This window comes from Zingiber officinale, chromosome 10B, assembly GCF_018446385.1.
Source record: "Zingiber officinale cultivar Zhangliang chromosome 10B, Zo_v1.1, whole genome shotgun sequence".
Lineage (NCBI taxonomy): Eukaryota > Viridiplantae > Streptophyta > Magnoliopsida > Zingiberales > Zingiberaceae > Zingiber > Zingiber officinale.
Window position 1 is genome coordinate 34455403 of NC_056005.1, and position 20216 is coordinate 34475618.

General features: G+C 42.1%; 1 long non-coding RNA gene across 4 annotated transcripts; it reads left to right on the plus strand.

Annotated features, from left to right (window-relative positions):
• The first annotated feature begins 17430 nt into the window (after positions 1 to 17430).
• Positions 17431 to 18796, plus strand: LOC122029939. Of its 4 annotated transcripts, XR_006125248.1 has the most exons (5): positions 17431 to 17786; positions 17892 to 18000; positions 18068 to 18112; positions 18201 to 18374; positions 18756 to 18796. It is a non-coding gene; the product is annotated as an uncharacterized LOC122029939 (long non-coding RNA). The 4 variants fall into 4 exon arrangements; XR_006125249.1 differs by lacking the exon at positions 18756 to 18796 and having other exon boundaries at positions 17431 to 17821; positions 18201 to 18578; XR_006125250.1 differs by lacking the exon at positions 18756 to 18796 and having other exon boundaries at positions 17431 to 17821; positions 17897 to 18000; positions 18201 to 18578.
• The last annotated feature ends 1420 nt before the right edge of the window (positions 18797 to 20216 follow it).

Below are 20216 nucleotides of genomic sequence, written 5' to 3' on the forward strand. Positions count from 1 at the left end.
TCATTCCTCCTAATCTCATGGCAATTAGCATTTAAATGATGTACCTTATTTCTAACATGCTCTTTACTATTTCTAAAAGGAATTGCACCATTAAATATTCCTTGGGTTTGCTCTTAAAAGCTCCCCCTAGACTTGTGCTTCCTCCTCTAACTTTGATTGGCTTCTTCCCTTTAGGGAATTAACTCTGGTAATGCCCATTTTGATTGCATGAGAAGAACACAATGTGCTCCTTGTTCTTGCATTCCGTGGGACCAATCTCCTTGGGCTTCTCCTTGCCCTTGGGTACTACTTGTCCCTTCTTCTTGGCCAAGTTAGGACATTTACTCTTGTAGTGCCCATGCTCCGTACACTCAAAGCAAATGATATGATTTTTATTATTTTCAATTGAAGTTCCTATACCTTTTCTTGTAGGGATGATGCTTGATTCTCCATTTGATGTAGCTTGAATTGTGGAGGTAGCATCTTCTTCTTCTTCTTCTTCTTCTCCTCTTGAGGGTGTGAGTGCTTCCACCTCTTCAATTCGTGAGGATGTGGATGCTTCCACCTCTTCCTCTATTGAAGATGTGGATGATCTCTCCGCATCTTCCTTCTCCTCCTCTTCTTTTTCTTCCTCGAATGTTGCACTCGTGTCAACATCCGATTGGTCCTTCTCTTCTTGGACCAATGCGCCCTTCTCCTTGGGCTCCTCCACTCCTTGGAGTTGTGTATGAGTCTCATGATAAGCAATAATCATTTTCCAAAGATCACTTGCACTTGTGTATTCACTTACACTCACAATGATATTAGAAGGTAATAAATTTAGCAAAATTTAGTTACCTCCTTATCGGCCTCCGCTTGTTCCCGTTGTTCCTCGGTCCAATGTCGAGGTTGGAGGCGCTTCCCCTTCTTGTCCGTTGGTGCTTCAAATGGGTCCTCCAAGACCATCCATTGGTTCCAATCCATTTAGAATTAAGTCTCCAATCGGTTCCTCCAAAAATTGAAGTCCTCTTTGTCGTATGGAGGTGGAATCCGGATGTCCCATCCGAGTGGTCCTTCCAAATCCATCTTCTTCTTCCTCTAGCTTCTTGCTCTCTTAGTGGTTAGTCCGTAGAAGAGCGACCTCGCTCTGATACCAATTGTTAGGACCTTTGTGCCTGTAAGAGGAGGGGGTGAATAGCGTTTCTTCGCACTTGCGTTGATTTGCTTTGTCTTGATATGCAACGGAAAACTCGAAGACAAACACACAATAAACCAACACGCTAACACCTAGGGTTTACTTGGTATCCACCTCAAGAAGAGGTGACTAATCCAAGGATCTACACACCGACTCACTCCTCCACTATGAAACACTCCTTCTCGATCACAACCGGAGGTGGAGAAGCCTCATACAAACACACACAACACTACAACACTCATACAAGAAGAAGATACAAAAATACAACTGAAATACACTCTTCTTCTTGCTTACTTGTTGATTGTTGTTGCCTCTTGAACATTGGAGATGCACCCCAAGAGCCTTTAAGAACTGGCGGAGAAGCTCGGAGAAGATCGTTGAAAAATTGCTGTGAGCTCGCAAGAGAAGAACACAAAGTTCTATGGAGAAAACGCTCCGCCAAGGCTTTAAACCAATTGATCCAATCCATCCCCAATCGATTACCACGTCAGCACCGCTCCATCGCAGCCGTCCATCACCTGCATCCTGCCCAACGGTCGAATCCCAATCGATCGACCGATCGATTCAAAAGCTTTCTGTGTTCTCGCGATCGCGCGAGAACTCCCCTGCCCAATCGATCGACTGATCGATTGGCATCTCCCAATCGATCGCCCGATTAATTGGGAAAGCTTCTGTGCTCACGATTTCACATCCCAATCGATCTACCGATCGATTGGGCCTTCCCACAATTGCAGCACACTCCAATCGATCCACTGATCGATTGGACTCTGGTTCAATCAATCGCCCGATAGATTGACCAGCCTGGACTTGACTCAAACTCAAGTCTAAATTCCCAAACCCAACTCTCGGTCAACCGTGACATGTTGGGTCTCCATGCCTAGTAATTGGCCACACCTGACCAACCTCGAACTATCCTTCTAGCCTCCTCCATCAGCCTTGCGTCTCTCGGATATCTCCCATCCTTTACGCCTTGCCTTTAGGAGCTTCTTTCGGCCTCATCCTAGTTGTTGGATTATACCACCACACTCGACCAACCTCGAACTAGCCTTCTAGCTTCCTCCATCGGCCTTGCGCCCCTTGGATATCTCCTATCCTTTACGTCTTTCCTTCAAGAGCTTCCTTCGGCCTCATCCTAGTTATCGAGTTCTCCTTGTCAAGTCACACTAGTACTTATCTTGCCAAGACCACATGCTTGGACTTACAACCTTTGCCAAGATCACACTTGGACTTTCCAATTGCTTGGCTCCTCACCAGGACTTTCTCCTTTGCCAAGATCTAGTTAGGACTTCCACCACTGCCTAAACTCCAGTTAGGACTTACCCAATCAAGTCTCCTGTCATCCCTGACCTACTTGACTTGTATTCTCATCAACTTGGTCAACCCTTTGACCATCTCCACAACCGGATGATTGCCCAGCAATCTCCATATATTGTCAAACATCAAAACTCAAATCCTGACTCAAGCTTGACTCAACTCAAGTTTAGTCAAACTGGTCAACCTTGACCTAGGGAAATTGCCCCAACAAAGGTCACTCTGCTCGCTAGTGTGGTCATATAACTACCTCGATGCTTGCTCTTCTTCTGTCGACTCCTCTACATGCTCCACGTCCAGCGTATAGTGCACCATTTGTGCACACTGCTATTTATTTTACACCTCTGTCTAATTCTCAGGAATGGGTGGTCGACTTTGGCGCCTCTCATCATGCCACCACTGATCTCACATATCTCTCGTTGCATGAGCCTTACACTGGGAATGATAGCATCGTCATTGGTGATGGTTCTAGACTACCCATTACACGCACTGATTCTTTCTCTTTCTCCACTCCATCTTTCGCTTTAGTTTTCTCCAATGTTTTATTTGTGCCATCTATGTCAAAAAATTTGATTTCTATCGCTGCACTTTATGCTACTAATCCTATTATATTTCTTTTTTTGTATTCCTATTTTCAGGTGTTGGATCGTCGTACGGGAGCGACACTGGTCAGCGGGGTCCATAGAGATGGAATCTATTATTGGCCAAAATTTGCATCTCCACTATCATCCCCTTCCGCCTTTTCTGTGTCTGTCTCGTCATCTATTTCCTTATGGCATAGTCATTTAGGTCATCCAACATTAGATGTTTTGCAATATTTTTTGTTATCCTTGGGTCTTTCATTTCTTACTGATATTTTGTCTAATTTTTCATACACTTCGTGCAATGTTAATAAGAGTCATAAATTGCTCTTTCATAAATCTAGTATTTCGTCTCGTGCTCCTTTGGGTATTATCTTTTCTGATGTTTGTACATATCCTATATCATCATTTGATGGACTCAAGTATTATGTTATCTTTGTTGATGATTTTACAAAGTATATATGGCTTTATCCCTTACGCAAAAAATCGGATGTATACTCTATCTTTATTGCATTCAAAACTCTTGTTGAAAATCGATTCTTGATGACTATCAAAATACTCTTCACTGACAATGGAGGTGAATTCTTAGCTCTTTGTTCCTTTTTTACTACTCATGGTATCAATTACCTTACCACTTCACACACTCCTGAACACAATGGATACTCTGAATGTCATCATCGTCATATTATTGAAACTGGTCTCACTTTATTGCACAAAGCGTCCATTCCACTCACTTTCTGGCCTTATGCCTTTGCTGCAGTAGTCTATTTGATTGCATACCTAAGGTCGGTCTTTCCCACATGTCCTCTTTTGAAAAATTGTTGACCACCATTCCTAATCTTTCTAAGCTTTGAGTTTTCGAGTGTTTATGCTTTCCGTGGCTGCGCCCCTACTCTCACCTCGATCTTGATCCCAAGTCAACCTCTTGTGTCTTCCTTGGCTATTCTCTCACCAAGAGTGTCTTCCTGTGCTATAATGTCACTCTCGAAAGAGTTTTTGTATCTCATCATTTTAAGTTTGTGGAGCATGTTTACCATTTGTCATCACCTCCTCCTTGGATTCCACAATAATAGACATTAATTCTGAGCTCTTTGCTACACCAATTCTCCTGTGGGATCCTCCAGCACCGGTTTCGTAACCTGCCACTAGCCTTAGCCGCCCACAATCGACTTCTGTACCCCCTGTCATCGCCACCGCCATCATCACCTCTTGTTGTCGGGCCATCCACACTACCTGGTGCTGACCGACCCTCTAGCCCACCGCCTCTCTATCCCCCTTTTGCTTCTCAAAACCAGCATCCCAGGCAAACTTGCTCCAAAAATGCCATCTACAAACCCAATCCAAAGTATCTTCTTCATCCTATCCTTCCACAACCCTGTGAACCCTCCTCTATCATGCAGGTGCTCAAAGATCCGAATTGGGTACATGTCATGCACGAAGAGTATGATGCTCTTCTTCATAATCAGACTTGGACTCTTGTCCCACTTTCGCTGGACCAAAATCTTGTGGGTAACAGGTGGGTGTTTTACATTAAGCATAATTCTGATGGCTCAATTGATCGGTATAAGGCTCGCCTTGTTGCCAAGGGTTTTCATTAGCGTCCTGGTGTTGACTTTAATGATACATTTAGTCCTGTTATTAATCCAGTAACAATGCGCATTGTTCTTAGTCTGGCTGTGAATCGGGGGTGGTGTCTTCGCCAACTTGATGTCAACAATGTGTTTCTTAATGGTCGCCTTGAAGAGGAGGTTCATATGGTGCAACCTTTGGGTATGTGCAGTGCTGAGTTTCCGGATCATGTGTGTTGTTAAGATAAGGCGCTTTATGGCCTGAAGCAGGCTTCGCACGCTTGGTATTTGGAGCTTTACGCTTTCTTGGTCTCTCTTGGCTTTGCCACTGTTGGGTTTTTTCGGGCCGCGAAAACTGCTTTTCGCATCGCGAAAACCCCGAAACCCCCAGCCACGGATCCATGCGAAGTAAAAACTTTCGAAAACAAAATTACGAGTATGAGTTTACCTACCTGTAGATCAACACTAGAACTATATGTTAAGAGATTTTTACCCTTGATGTGTGTCTTTTGCGAATCCCGCTCGTCCAAGGTGCCGGATCTCAAGTTGTCAAGGTAGACAACTCTCTATGCGTATCCACACGAACACAATAGGTGGAGAAGCCAAACAAAGGTGTGCTAGCACCTAAAGTGTTCGGCCAAGAAAGGAGGAGAGGGAGAGAAGAATTGGAGCAAAGAAGATGAAGGAATGAATGAGAATTACTCACAAAATGAAACTTATTCATCCATTGATGTGGCCGGCCACATTAAGAGATGTAGTAACCTCCATGGAATGCCAAGAGTCACAACTCTAGGTAACTCCCATGAGGTGGCATCCCAATTAAGCAACCATGATGATGTGGAGCATCATCATTGGCCCACTCAATGCTAACTCACCAATGAGGTGGCATAAAGTCAATTCAAACTTGACTTTTCATCTTCCTCTCAAGTCAAGTCAAACTTGACTTAATCTCTCTCATGGTTGATCTAATCCAACCATTTAATTCAAGCCAATTTAATATAATGAATCTAATTCATTTAATTAAATTGATTCAATGAGTCATAATCTAAATTAGACTCATTGAACACATGAATCAACTTGAGTCCAACTCAATTAGCCCAATTAAGATTACTCTTAATCCAATTTGATTCATCAAATGAATCTAATCCTCTTGGTTCATCATATGAACCTAATCTCCATCTAATTGTGTTGGTGTGGGAAGCATCCGACGATCGAACCTAAGTTTTGATAATGGCAAAGGATTCAAAGTTAAGGTGCTTTGTTTTCTGACAGCGTTTGCTGAGTGTTTCAGGAAAGCCCTAACTGCGGTTAGGCAAGGTAAAACCCTAGGGGGTGGTAACCCTAGGTCATAGGGGGTGGTAACCCTATGCGGAAAGCCTTGGCAGGTCGATGGCTTCAGGCAAAAGTCCTAGGGGGTGGTAACCCTAGGTGGAAAGTCCTGGTGTCGCGAACCAGGTGAAAGTCTGAACTGGCCGGTGAAGCGGATGTTCAGCAGAAAGTCCGGGAGCATCGATCTGGAGGATCGTACTGGCAACAGGTAAATCTCCTGAGTGGAGTATGTGAGGACGCGTTCCCGGTAGAGGGAACAGTAGGCGTCGGGTCGACCTAGGGTTTCCGGTAGGAAATCCGAAGTCAGACCCGGACAGTCCGGAGACTGTCATAATTTCATATTCATACTATTATTTTGTGTTAACTTTGTGTTGCAGGTATTTTTGGATTAACATACTTGCAGGTACCAAAAACACAAAGAAGAACTCGGATGAACAGTGTCCGAGGCGCCTCCATGGAGCTTGGAGGCGCCTCGGGTGCGAGCCAGGACTGGAGGCGCCTTGAAAGGAGTTCAAGGCGCCTTGGACCGGAGGTTGAAGGCGCCTTGGATAGGCTGAAGGCGCCTTGAACCAGATAGAGTTCGACCAGGTCCGTGCTGATCCACGCGGGTGACTCGGCTCGTTCAAGGCGCCTTGATGAACAGTTAAGGCGCCTTGAACACCCTTTATAAGGGGTCTCGAGCAGTAGCACCAACACTACAACTTCCAAGCTTCCATTCTACTATGTTCTGCTCAAGTGCTGCTTCCGAAGTGCTGTTGCAACATTCCGACGACCCGAAGCTCAGATTTCTTTTCTACTACTGTTGTCGGTATAATTTTAATTGCAGTTACATTTTATAATTAATCTATAATATTCATACGAAATTATAGTTGTTGCCCACGGAAAGCGATCAAGGATCGCGGGCCTTCGAGTAGAAGTCGACCTAGGCTCCGAACGAAGTAAACCACTGTGTTCTTGTGTTTGTTTCCTTTATTCCGCTGCTTTAATTACTCTACGAACGTTTTACGATTCCGATAATCGAACAAATAGCCACGAGCGCTATTCACCCCCCCTCTAGCGCGTCTAGATCCAACAATTGGTATCAGAGCGGGGTCGTTTTGAATTGGTGCAACCACCTTTCAAAATAAATTTTTCGCAGTTTTTTTTTTCGTTTTCGGAGTCGAATTAGAATTTAGCCTTATAGCTATATTCTAATTTTTGTTTCCCTCGAATCGACTTTTGCTCGAAGTAGGTGCAACACCACTCGAGTTCATTTTTATTATTCTTTATTCCATCACTACTAATCCAAGACTTAGTCTTGGAACATATTCTGTTGTTTTCTTTTGTTACATATTATAAATGGCCCAACAAGAGGGTTTCAGCACTGTACGCCCCCCGCTATTCTCCGGAGAGGATTTTAGCTACTGGAAGGGAAGAATGGAAACGTATCTAAAGATACAATTCGAAACGTGGATGATCATAAAGACAGGACTGAAACTGCCAATCGATGACGAAGTGGGACGCTTCTTTAATAAAAAGGTTGAAGCCGACGCCAAAGCTACCTTCACCCTCCAGTGTGGTCTTACCAAGGAAGAACTCAACAGAGTTGGCCCGTTCTCCTCTGCAAAGGAGCTCTGGGAAAAGCTTATCGAACTCCACGAAGGCACTGACGACACCAAGGTAAGTAAAAGAGATCTTTTACTTAATAAATTATATAATCTAAAAATGCAAGAAGGCGAAACGGCGAGTTCTCTTCACGCGAGAATACAAGACATCCTTAACTCTCTTCACGGAATTGGCCAGAAGATAGAAAATCGGGACGTAATAAGGTATGCCCTAAACTCTTTCCAAGGAATACATTGTGGGCATCAATGGTAGATGCCTACAAAGTTTCCAAGGATTTATCTTCTTTAAAACTAGATGAACTTTTTAGTGAATTTGAACTTCATGAGCAGACTAATGCACAGCCAACCGAGAAAGGTATTGCGTTGGTTGCAGGTACAAGCCGAACCCGGGAACCAAGACCACGACGGAGAACCGAACCAGCATCGGAAGCTGAACCAGATTCTGACGATGAAGAAGGTGACATTACAACCGAGCTGGTAAACCTCGTGAAGAAGCTCTACAAGACGAAAGGATTCGATAAAAGAGATCTAAAGAAGGCAGTAAAATCAAAGGAAGGCCCACAAAATACAAAGATGAAGTTTGAAGTTACATGCTACGGGTGTAACCAAAAAGGGCACATCAAATCCAACTGCCCTAACTTGAAGGAGGTCAAAAAGCAAAGAAGGAAAAAGGTCCTTAAGGCAACATGGGACGAATCTTCATCGGAGGACGACGACGACGAGCTCGAACAAACGAGTCTACTCGCATTAATGGCCCGGGACCAAGTCGTTGAATATGGATGCGAGAGCGAGTCTGAGGCAGAGTCCGAGCAAAGCCACGGATCCGTATCCGTTTCCGAAGGACCAGACCCCGCTGTAAGTATCTCCCGGTTGAATACTTTAGTTAGCTATTTATTGCGCAAATTAGCTAAGTCAAACCTGAAAGTTAAGTCACTTCTAAAGGAAGTAAGTGTCCTTAAAGAAGCGGCTAACACCAAACCTTTACCTGACCAGAGTCAGACTGAATTACCAACTCAAGTTCAAAAACTTGAGAAAGAAAATTCAAGTCTAACAAATCAGGTTAAAAATTTAGAAAATACCTTAGAACGGTTTACTTTGGGCTCCAAGAATTTGGACTTGATTCTTGGGACACAAAGAACCGTCTACAACAGAACTGGGCTGGGATACAAAAGTAAATATAGATCTTATTTATCATTAATAAACAAACAAAGTGTTAAATCAGTCCAAGCATGGGTCTCCAAGTCTAACTTGGTCAATCAAGTTGGACTTGGCTAATACTGGGTTCCGAAGGATCAAATATACTACCTCGATAGACCATATCGAGGCCATGATCCAGGGGGAGCAAGAAGAAAAATAATCCTAAAAATTTAAAAATTCAAAATTCAAATTAAAATTAAATTCAAAATTAAAATTAAAATTCAAATTAAAATTAAAATTAAATTCAAAATTAAAATTAAATTCAAAATTAAAATTAAAATTCAAATTAAGATTAAATTCAAAATTAAAATTAAATTAAAAATTAAAATTAAAATTAAATTCAAAATTTGAAATTAAAATTAAATTCAAATTAAATTCAAAATTTGAAATTAAAACTCAATATGGAGGATCCAGACTCGCTGGCACCCCCAACTAAATTACCCGGCAGGGTAGCTGAACCTAATCTACCCGAAATGGGTAAAACAAGAGTAGATCACCCGGCAGGGTAATTAAGGTTAGATTAAAACGGACTAAGGTTAACTTGAACCACAGTACTGGTGAAGTTTTTGGATGATAGTACGTTAGGGAAGCTTGGGCATCGCATGTCTAGGAAGATATGGCTTCGACCTGGTGCATTTGGCCAAGTGGAACTGACCGAAGCTACCCTTAAATGGATCCTAACTAGTTAGACCAAGGTTTAGTACTAAGCTCAATGGGTAGGACTATTTGGAAAACCTCGAAGGCATGGTTACTTTAATGAGTTCCTTGTGACTCACCATAACCCAGAAGTTTATCCAAAGAATGCTTACTTGTTGAACCCAAAGCTAAACCTGAATCTAACACAAAGTTAACCCAAACCTTAAAATTGAATTATAATTCATCTCACAACAATTATAGGATTCCCTGATTGAAAATCTAGGTCGGGTGAGATGATTAAGAAATTTAAAATTAAAATTCAAAATTATTTTAAACTTAAAATTCAAAATTATTTTAAACTTAAAATTCAAAATTATTTTAAACTTAAATTTCAAAATTATTTTAAACTTAAATTTCAAAATTATTTTTAAACTTAAAATTCAAAATTATTTTAAAAACTCAATTTCAAAATTATTTTAAAAACTTAAATTTCAAAATTATTTTTAAAAAAAAAACTTAAAATTTAAAATTATTTTAAAAACTTAAATTTCAAAATTATTTTAAAAAAAAACTTAAATTTCAAAATTATTTTAAAAAACTTAAATTTCAAAATTATTCTAAAATTAAAATTCAAATTTATTTTAAAAACTCAATTTCAAAATTAATTTAAAAAACTCGATTTTAAAATTCAATGTTTCACTTCATTTTAAAACCTCTTCAAAAAAAAAAAAAAAAAAAAAAATCGCGTGAAGCTTATCAGAGGCGCCTCCCATCAAAAGGAGGCGCCTTAGCAAGCGGCGGGAAAATTCCCGCCACTTCATTTTAAGGCGCCTCGGATCTGTCCGAGGCGCCTCCAACTTATATAAGGCGCCTTAAACCTTGGTTTAAGGCGCCTTCAACACTTTATATCAAAACGAACAGAAGCCTTTCTGTTCGTTTTCTGTCGACGCCGAGCACGCGATACTCGTGCTGTTTCCTCCCAACTAAGGCGCCCTCAACCGATTTTTTTTCCCTCTCTACGTGACAATGCCTCCTAGGTATAAACCTAATCCCTTCCCATCAAGTTTTACTTAGAATTTTTGCTTATTTCTGTCAATTTTTAGTAAAATCGTTCAAAATAGGAAACGCCGACATGTTGATCTTAATCCAGCTAGAATTCCATCAGCAGATATCAGATTCCCGACTATACATCTTAGGGATACCTTTGCTAATTACATCTTTGAACCTATCAAGCCTAGATATGTGAATAAGACTTTTTATACCCAGTATTGTCAACCAACTATTCAAATGATAGAGCACTATCAACTGGATCAATTGGTTTACTGCACTGATACAGTAAACCAGGAGTTATGTGCACAGTTTTATCACAATCTTGAGAGGATTGATGATAATAGGTACAGCACCAGAGTTTCTGGCGTGAACATTGAGCTTACTCCCACTCTGCTACGCACCACCCTAGGACTTAGGGCTTCTGAGTCTACCTTTCTATGCTACCCCAGTAGGGATCTGCCATTTGGCGATCCTTACTCCCACATTACGTTAGATACTATCTATACGTATTTCCTCGGGGGAGAGAGACCTGCTGACTTGACTGAGTTCAGGTCAGTTACTCTTCGGATTCAGGACTACATGATGTATAGGGTCCTGACAGCATGTATACTGCCGATCTCATCTCGGGATGTCCCGAAGATGAGATCTTCACACTCATTTTTCTTGTACGCCCTGTGTCATCGACTTGACATCGATATTGCCCTGCATATGTTCCAAAACATTATCTGTGCATCTGGGACAGTCACCTCCAAGATAGTCCACATGCCCTATTGTCATATTCTGACACGCTTCTTTTCGACGATAGAGGGTATAGATGTGACCAGAGGAACAGTCATTCCTCTTACTATATATGATGAGCTAGGATCCCGTAGTTGTAGACTAGCCAGTGCCGATATCACAGCTGATGGAGTTCTAGCGTGGATAGGACGACCACAGCAGGCAGCTGCCCCTATCGCTCTGCGAGGGAGAGGAGTGGGCTGATTTCTTAGCTGAGGATCTTTTCGCGGATCCCTCCCCGTCTGCCAGACCATCCACCTCAGCTGGACCTTCGACCTCTTCCTCACTCTCCGTCGAGGACAGACTAGCTCGACTCGAGGTTGAGTCCATCCAGACACGACGGATAGTTCTCTCTATTCGATCCGAGATGGCTGCCGGATTTACGTCCCTTCGTGACGAGATACGACGGCTAGGTCAGCCAGCACCTGAGCAGCCCCATGATCCTCCAGCTAGCTCTCCTCGAGCAGATGATCCTGCTATTTGATATGACTCTGTTATGCATTATTCTGTGGATTGTTGTCTCACTTGTTTAGACTTCCTTATTCTGTGGATGTACTTATTTGCATGCTTATTCAGTTTCACAAAATCTGAGTTTACTTATCATTTACTTTTAAAATTCTAGGAAAATACTTATTTCAAAATTCCAATTTCTTAGAAGTTTCAAAAAATTTGGATTACGCCTAGGTCGTCCCCTAGATATCATGTACCCCTAGATTAAAGCCAAAGCATCTCACAATCACCTAGGTATACCTTGCTTGTGTTTGACAAACTTAGAATGGTGTGAGATGCATAGGGTACAGCCTGGACTCAGGAATGCTTATATTTGTGCATCGATATGAGTCTGGGCGTTAAAGACATCATAAATAATAATCAAGTCAAGTCTTCCAGCTCTAGTCAACTCTAACTGGACCAAATGGACTTAATTTGACTAACCATGTGAAAGCTACTGCCCTCTAGGCAATCAGCAAGTAGCTAAAGGTTAGACAATTGGAAAAGTGTGCCTCAATTTTTTTTGATTGTACATTAAGGTTCTAATCAAATTACTTTACCTGATTATTTTAAGGCTCTGATACTTAATCAAACTAAACTCAATAATTTAATTTGACTCATGCTTGGACTAGAAAACAAACTACTACTACTCCCTGTGAACCAAAACTATATATTTTCTAATATCAAAGTTTCTTCAAAATGCATATTCAAAACTTAATTACAGTTTTTTAAAAAACTTGCCCATGTAATTAAGTATTCAAATATTTTCAAAACTAGTCAACTTTTCATAACGTTTTAAAGTTTTCAAGTGACCTCATATCTTACAACTTCTAAGCAAATTCCTTTATTGAAAATTCAAATACTCATATTTTCAAACTCAGTTAATTTTAAAGACCATTTAACTAGACTCAGTTAGATTGTACTCTAAACTTAGTTATTTGGCAAAATATTTTCTAAATACAAATCTACTTTCAAACTGGTTTATTTTTGATATATGGCAAAGGGGGAGAGTAGGTAAATTAACGTTAAAAGAAAATTCAAAATATTTAATAAAAGGAGGGCTTTTATTGAGGGGGAGTCTAATATTACCAAGTTAAAAGTTTCCAGCTTAACTGTTATTGCATTTGAAGTTTATTTACTTAAGCTTGGTTAACTTTATGCATATGTTGTTTTTTTCTCTTAACTTTGAATTACGTATTGCCAAAATCAAAAAGGGGGAGATTGTTGGTGCGGGAAGCATCCGACGATCGAACCTAAGTTTTGATAATGGCAAAGGATTCAAGTTAAGGTGCTTTTTTTCTTTGAGTGTTTGAAAGCCCTAGCGTGGTTAGGCAAGGTAAAACCCTAGGGGTGGTAACCTAAGTCATAGGGGTGGTAACCCTATGCGGAAAGCCTTGGCGGTCGATGGCTTCAGGCAAAGTCCTAGGGGTGGTAACCCTAGGTGGAAAGTCCCGTGTCGCGAACGGTGAAAGTCTGGCCGGTGGGCGGATGTTCAGAAAGTCGGAGCATCGAGTGCAAAGTCCATCGATCTGGAGGATCGTCTGGCAGTAAATCTCGAGTGGAGTAGGTGAGGACGCGTTCCCCAGTGGAACAGTAGGCATCAGGTCGACCTAGGGTTTCCGGAAATCGGACAGTCCGGAGACTATCATAATTTCATATTCATACTATTATTTTGTGTTAACTTTGTGTTGCAGGTATTTTTGGATTAACATACTTGCAGGTACCAAAAACACAAAGAAGAACTCGGATGAACAGTGTCCGAGGCGCCTCCATGGAGCTTGGAGGCGCCTCGGGTGCGAACTTGAACGCCATTCAAGGCGCCTGGAGTCTGCTGCGCGGCCTTTTCCTGGATAGAGAGGCGCCTTGAACCAGATAGAGTTCGACCAGGTCCGTGCTGATCCACGCGGGTGACTCGGCTCGTTCAAGGCGCCTTGATGAACAGTTAAGGCGCCTTGAACACCCTTTATAAGGGGTCTCGAGCAGTAGCACCAGAACAACAACTTCCAAGCTTCCATTCTGTTGTGTTCTGCTCAAGTGCTGCTTCCGAAGTGCTGTTGCAACATTCTGACGACCCGAAGCTCAGATTCCCTTTCTACTACTGTTGTCGGTATAATTTTAATTGCAGTTACATGTTTGTAATTAATCTGTAATATTCATACGAAATTATAGTTGTTGCCCACGAAAAACGATCAAGGATCGCGGGCCTTCGAGTAGGAGTCGACCTAGGCTCCGAACGAAGTAAACCACTGTGTTCTTGTGTTTGTTTCCTTTATTCCGCTGCTTTAATTACTCTACGAACGTTTTACGATTCCGATAATCGAACGAAATAGCCGCGAGCGCTATTCACCCCCCCTCTAGCGCGTCTCGATCCAACAAATTGTCCTTAGTGTGTGACCCTATAGGTTCTTGTAACGTTGGCAATGCCTCTAAACCCATTTAGGAGCATAAGTAATGAGCGGTATCTAGCAACACATCATTACTACCCAAGTTACAAGAATGTTGTGATCCAACATCACCTTGTGACTACTAATTGTGACTCCTCATAATATATGACAAGTTCCCTTCTATCCTAGACATCTAGATTGATCAATGTGAGGCATAGACCGTGTCATCCTCTGACCAATCTAAATCTTGAACTCCAAGTAGACTCACTAAATCAAATGAGCTCAATATCTCATATTGACTCATTTGGGCATGGCCATGCACTTCGTGGTCTCACTCTATCAAGAATATCGATGTCGCTCCCGTCATATAGGAGGGATACATCGCATTTACATCACTCATATCCCTCTGCACAATTCGTTACATACCTAGTAATCGCCTTTATAGTCTACCCAGTTACGGGTGACGTTTGACGAAACCAAAGTACATAACTCCTTATGTAGGGAACCATGGTGACTTCAGGTCTAAGGACTAGTAATCAAACTAATAGACACATGAGAAAGTATATGACACTCATATAACGATCCATGATACTTTCTCATGGCCGTTCATTCAGTATACATTCTCTAATGCATACCCATGTGTCAACTTGATATCTCTATATCCATGACTTGTGAGATCAAGTCATCGAGTTGACCTACATATTAGTCTTATTGTATTAACATTGTCCCTGAATGTTAATACTCGACTAGGAATGATTAAGAGTAGCGTTCCCTATATCATCTCACTATCGATTCAACCAATCGATTGATATAAGTAAGAACCTTCTACTCAAGGACGTTATTATACTTAATTTATTTGGCACTAATACAAGTAAGCATAATAACCAAAAACCAAATGCCTTTATTTATATAAGAATAAGATACAATAAGTCCATAATACAATCATCAAATGATTGGCTCTAGGGCTCTAACTAACAATCTCCCACTAGCACTAGTGCCAATCAGTGTAGGCTTTAAGCCCTAATGACCTAGTGTGACCATCATGCTTCCTCAGTGCCAAAGCCTTGGTCAAGGGATCTGCGATGTTAGCCTCTGTAGGTACTCTGCATATCTTCACATCTCCTCTCTCGATAATCTCTCGAATGAGATGGAAGCGTCGTAGTATGTGTTTGGTCCGCTGGTGTGAGCGAGGTTCCTTCGCCTGTGCTATAGCTCCATTGTTGTCACAATAGAGCTCAATAGGGTCAGCAATACTGGGAACCACCCCAAGTTCAGTGATGAACTTGCGGATCCAAACTGCCTCCTTTGCTACCTCTGATGCAGCAATGTACTCGTTCTCTGTCGTAGAATCAGCGACTGTGTCCTGCTTCGAACTCTTCCAGCTCACAGCACCACCATTAATGCAAAATACAAACCCTGACTGCGATCGATAATCATCCTGGACGGTCTGGAAGCTAGCATCACTGTAACCCTTTACAGCTAGGTCGTCATTGCCTCCATATATCAAGAAATATTCTTTGGTCCTTCTTAAGTACTTAAGAATATTCTTGACCGTTATCCAGTGACTGTCACCTAGATCTGACTGGTATCTGCTCGTCATACTCAAAGCATACGAGACATCAGGTCGAGTACATAGCATGGCGTACATGATAGATCCTATGGCTGAGGCATAAGGGATCTGATCCATACGGTCTCTCTCCTCTCTAGAAGAGGGACCTTGAGTCTTCGAAAGACTCATGCCATGTGACATCGGTAGAAATCCCTTCTTGGAGTTCTGCATGGCAAATCGAAGGAGTACCTTGTCAATATATGTACTCTGACTTAGGCCAAGCAATCTCTTAGATCTATCTCTATAGATCTGTATCCCTAGATTGCAAGATGCCTCACCTAAGTCCTTCATTGAGAAACATGTCCCTAGCCAAGTCTTGACAGACTGTAGCAAAGGGATGCCCTTCCCAATGAGTAGTATGTCATCCACATACAATATGAGGAAGACAACTATATCCCCTACAACCTTCTTGTAGACACAAGGCTCATCTTCGTTCTTGATGAAACCAAACTGTTTGATTACATCATCGAATCGAAGATTCCAGCTCCGAGAAGCTTGCTTTAGTCCATAAATGGACCTATGCAGCTTGCATACTCTGCTAGTATGTTGTGGATCTACAAAATCCTCAGGTTGTGTCATGTACACATCCTCGAGTAGGTTTCCATTCAGAAATGCGGTTTTGACATCCATCTGCCATATCTCATAGTCATGGTATGCTGCAATAGCAAGCATGATCCGAATGGACTTAAACATCGCTAATGGAGAAAAGGTTTCATCATAGTCAATACCATGAATTTGCTTGAAACCTTTAGCTACCAAGCGACCCTTATAGATAAGTCCATCCATGTCAGTATTTCTCTTAAAGACCCACTTACACCCAATGGGTTTTACCCCTTTAGGTGGATCAACCAAAGTCCATACTTGGTTGGTGTACATGGATTCCATCTCGGATCTCATGGCCTCTATCCATTTCTCGGAATCTGGTCTCATCACAGTTTCCTGATAGGTGGTAGGCTCATCCTCTATGAGCACAACGTCATTATGGTTAGACAAGAGAAATGAGTATCTCTCAGGCTGACGACGTACCCTATCAGACCTGCGAAGAGGTATGTCTACTTTAACTGGTTGTTGTTCCTCAACCCTTTGTGGAACAACATCATCCACAACACTTTGTAGTTCCAGTTCAACTTCCATCGAGGCTTCGGTGCTATGGTCCGCATCTTGAACTTCTTCAAGATCGAACGTACTCCCACTAGTCTTTCTAGAAACAAAGTCCCTTTCTATAAAGACCCCAGTCTTTGCCACAACTACCTTGTGCTGACTGGGAATGTAGAAGTAATATCCCTTCGTTTCCTTGGGATATCCAATAAAGTATCACTTGTCAGATTTGGGTCCTAACTTGTCTGAGACTTGACGTCGAATGTAAGCCTCACACCCCCAAATCCTCATGAAAGATACCTGGGCATCTCTTCCAGTCCCTATCCTATATGGTGTCTTTATCACGGCCTTGGATGGAACTCGGTTGAGTATAAAAGCTGCCGTGTCATAGCTCCAAAGGTATGTCGGAAGATCTGTGTGACTCATCATAGATCGTACCATATCTAATAGTGTGAGATCTCGGAAAATTTAAATAAATAGGGTTATTGCAGAAATAGCCTTATAAAATTTTTCCAGAATTTTTAGAAATTTTCTGGGAATTTTTCGGAGCTCGTACGACGGGTTTTGCGGGGATTAGTTTCGGGTACGGATAAAGCCGAGTTGAGATACCCGTTTAAATGAGGAAATGGTTATTTATATAATTCCTTTTTCCTTATTTCTTTTCCCCCAAAACCGCCGATCCCTACTTGCCTTCCCCGATCTCCCCTCTTCCTCTTCCTCTCTCTGATCTCCCTCGCAGACGAGCGGCGCCGACAGGAGCGAGGCTCTAGCTCCGGTGACCTTCCTCTACCGCCGTCGACACCCTAAGGTCAGATCCGATCGATGCTTCTCCTTTCCAGACTGTAATCGGCCGAGGAGTTGCGGTTCGGCGGATCTTGCGGTAGATGGCCAAAGATGCTGCGGCTAGGGCACGGTGAAGGACCAAATCTCGCGTCTCATTCCACCGAAGCTTGGAGTGATGCCCTAGTTTGGATTTGTGCCACTCGATTTGCCGGCGTGGGTAAGCTAGCCCTAACGGAATCTTCCTGTTCTATGGTTTGTGCCCTAGATCGAGTCTTCTTTCCCGATTCTTGCTGATTGCCTCCCTGATTGTTGGCGATCCTAGGTCAGGTCTTGGATTCCCTTGTTGATTGTTGATTTGAGGATCGGAGGAATCTTTGGTACGTTGCTTCACGGATTCGATCGGGTTGTGCGACATCTTCTGGAGACTTGAGGTAAGACTTCATTTGGAAATTTGAGGGGGATCAAGGAGGATCTTGTAATCGGTTTTCCTTTAATCAGATCATGGACTTCTTCATGGTTGCCGATTGAAGTCTCAGATTGGAGGTAAGATTTGGTTCCGGAATTAGGTTATTGTTTAACTGGTGATGTTTATTCCTTGATCTGATCCGTGATCTCACCTTGAACCGAATAGTATACTGGAATCTAGCAGAGATATGCTTGCTCTGTGGTGATTCTATGGTTCAGCAAATTTCCTTGTTGCCAGCAGCAAGTTTGATCCGAACAGAGGAGTTGATTCTAGTAGGTTGTTCTGTTCTGTGGTGTGTTCCTGTTTCGGCAGCAACCCCATTCCAAAAGCTCGATCGAGGTAAGGTGTAGGGATTTTGATACATGCGGATTATGGTTGTATTACTTGATCGTGTGTAGAATTGAATTAGGTTATGTGTAGATTTAGATATGATTTGGATTACATGATTACTAGATGGTTAGTGATTAGGTTTAGATTTATTTGTTTATATTGATCTAATGGAATGATTAGGGTTAAGGTAATTAACCCTAGTCAATCATTGGATTTTTAATCTAATTGGTAATTAGAGATTAGGTAACTAATCCTAATTAACCATTAGATTTAATTATGTAGATTGAGGTTGTGATTAGGGCTTTGCCCTAATTTAGGTTTAGGGATTTTATTTAGCTATTCATTTGGATTTAGCTAAATAAAATATATATATATTGTTTGTTGACACAGGACTCTGATTCGAGACGGGCGTCTCGACCTTGGATCGCTTGGTTGTACCTTTTATTTGAGGCGGGTACCCTTTGACTTATCTTTTGATACTGTCTTATGATATGTATAGTTTATATATAGTTACTAGTGATAGGTGGTAGATTTATTTCTTCCCTGGTCTTAGCTAGTTGATACCTATCGCATGCTTCATCTGTTAGTTGCTTTACTTCAGGATTGGATATTTACCTCTTGCCATGTGTATATATGTTCATTGAGATGCATATCTATAGTGCTCTACTCTACTGGATTGGTTGCTTACATGTGTGATACATGCTCTTGGATTCATGTTACTTACATCATTGTTATATGTGATGTCTTTGGATTTATGCTGTTTTTATCATGGTTATATATATGCGTTTACCTTTTGGACACACACATATATGGAGGAGGCTATGTTCAGGTATGACATACTGTAGCATCATGCACCATCCTGCATGATTGCATGCTGGGCGATTGACGACTCCATTATTGTTGAGCTCGTCGGCCGGCTACATGAGGGCCTGCACACAACGTGTCTACTGCATGGGTAGTGGCACAGCACTCAGGGTGTGTATGGCGGGTTGCTCGGTGGTGCACCGCCGGGGTGCTCATGGGTAGCACGACACAGCGGGGTTGCAGCCGGGATCCCTCCCCGTCATCGCGTACCGGGAGTTGAGAGCATTGCGCTCCCTCACTATGTTTGAGGTAGGAGGATAGGTGTACTCCGACAGCATCCCGTCCACTCGGTCACTCTTCGGGGTAGTGATGGCAGAGTGCACGGTTACCCTCGGTCTCACCATCGCGTGTGAGACGGCTGACTAGCGTCAGGGGTGACCATGTCATATCGCATCATATGCACAGATTGCATTTATTGTGATTGTTGCATATTGGATGATGCACTTGGGTGACTGCATATGATTGACATGCATACAGGATACATGCGTATTTGTCCTGACTATCTTTATCTGTGTATGTCCACAGTCATTCGCCCAAGCCTCGCAGGTGAGTACAGTTTATTTCAGTTATGCATTTCTTATTATTCTTGCTGTAAACTGTATTACATGCTTCTAGTTTCTCATTACAGTTTATTCAGCTATGCATACCTGTTATTTTGTTAGGAGACTACACCGTAGGTTGTATGGTTAGAGAACTGTACTCTTGATCTCATGGTTTAGGAGACTGTACCTTAGGCTATTACTGGTGGATATATATTGCTGTACATGTCTATTGGTTTACCTGCTGAGTTCTTGAACTCACCCCGTTGTTACTATTTTTCAGGTTGAGGCCGTCAGGAGAGATTCCAGTCGCTAGCCCCTTGGTCGCGAGGATTTCTAGATATTGTTTTCTGTATTCGCTTTTATACGTATACTTGTATTGTGGGTTTGTATTGTGGACTTTATGTCGAACCTTTGGGTTTGCTGCTTTTGTTTTCCGCTGCAGATT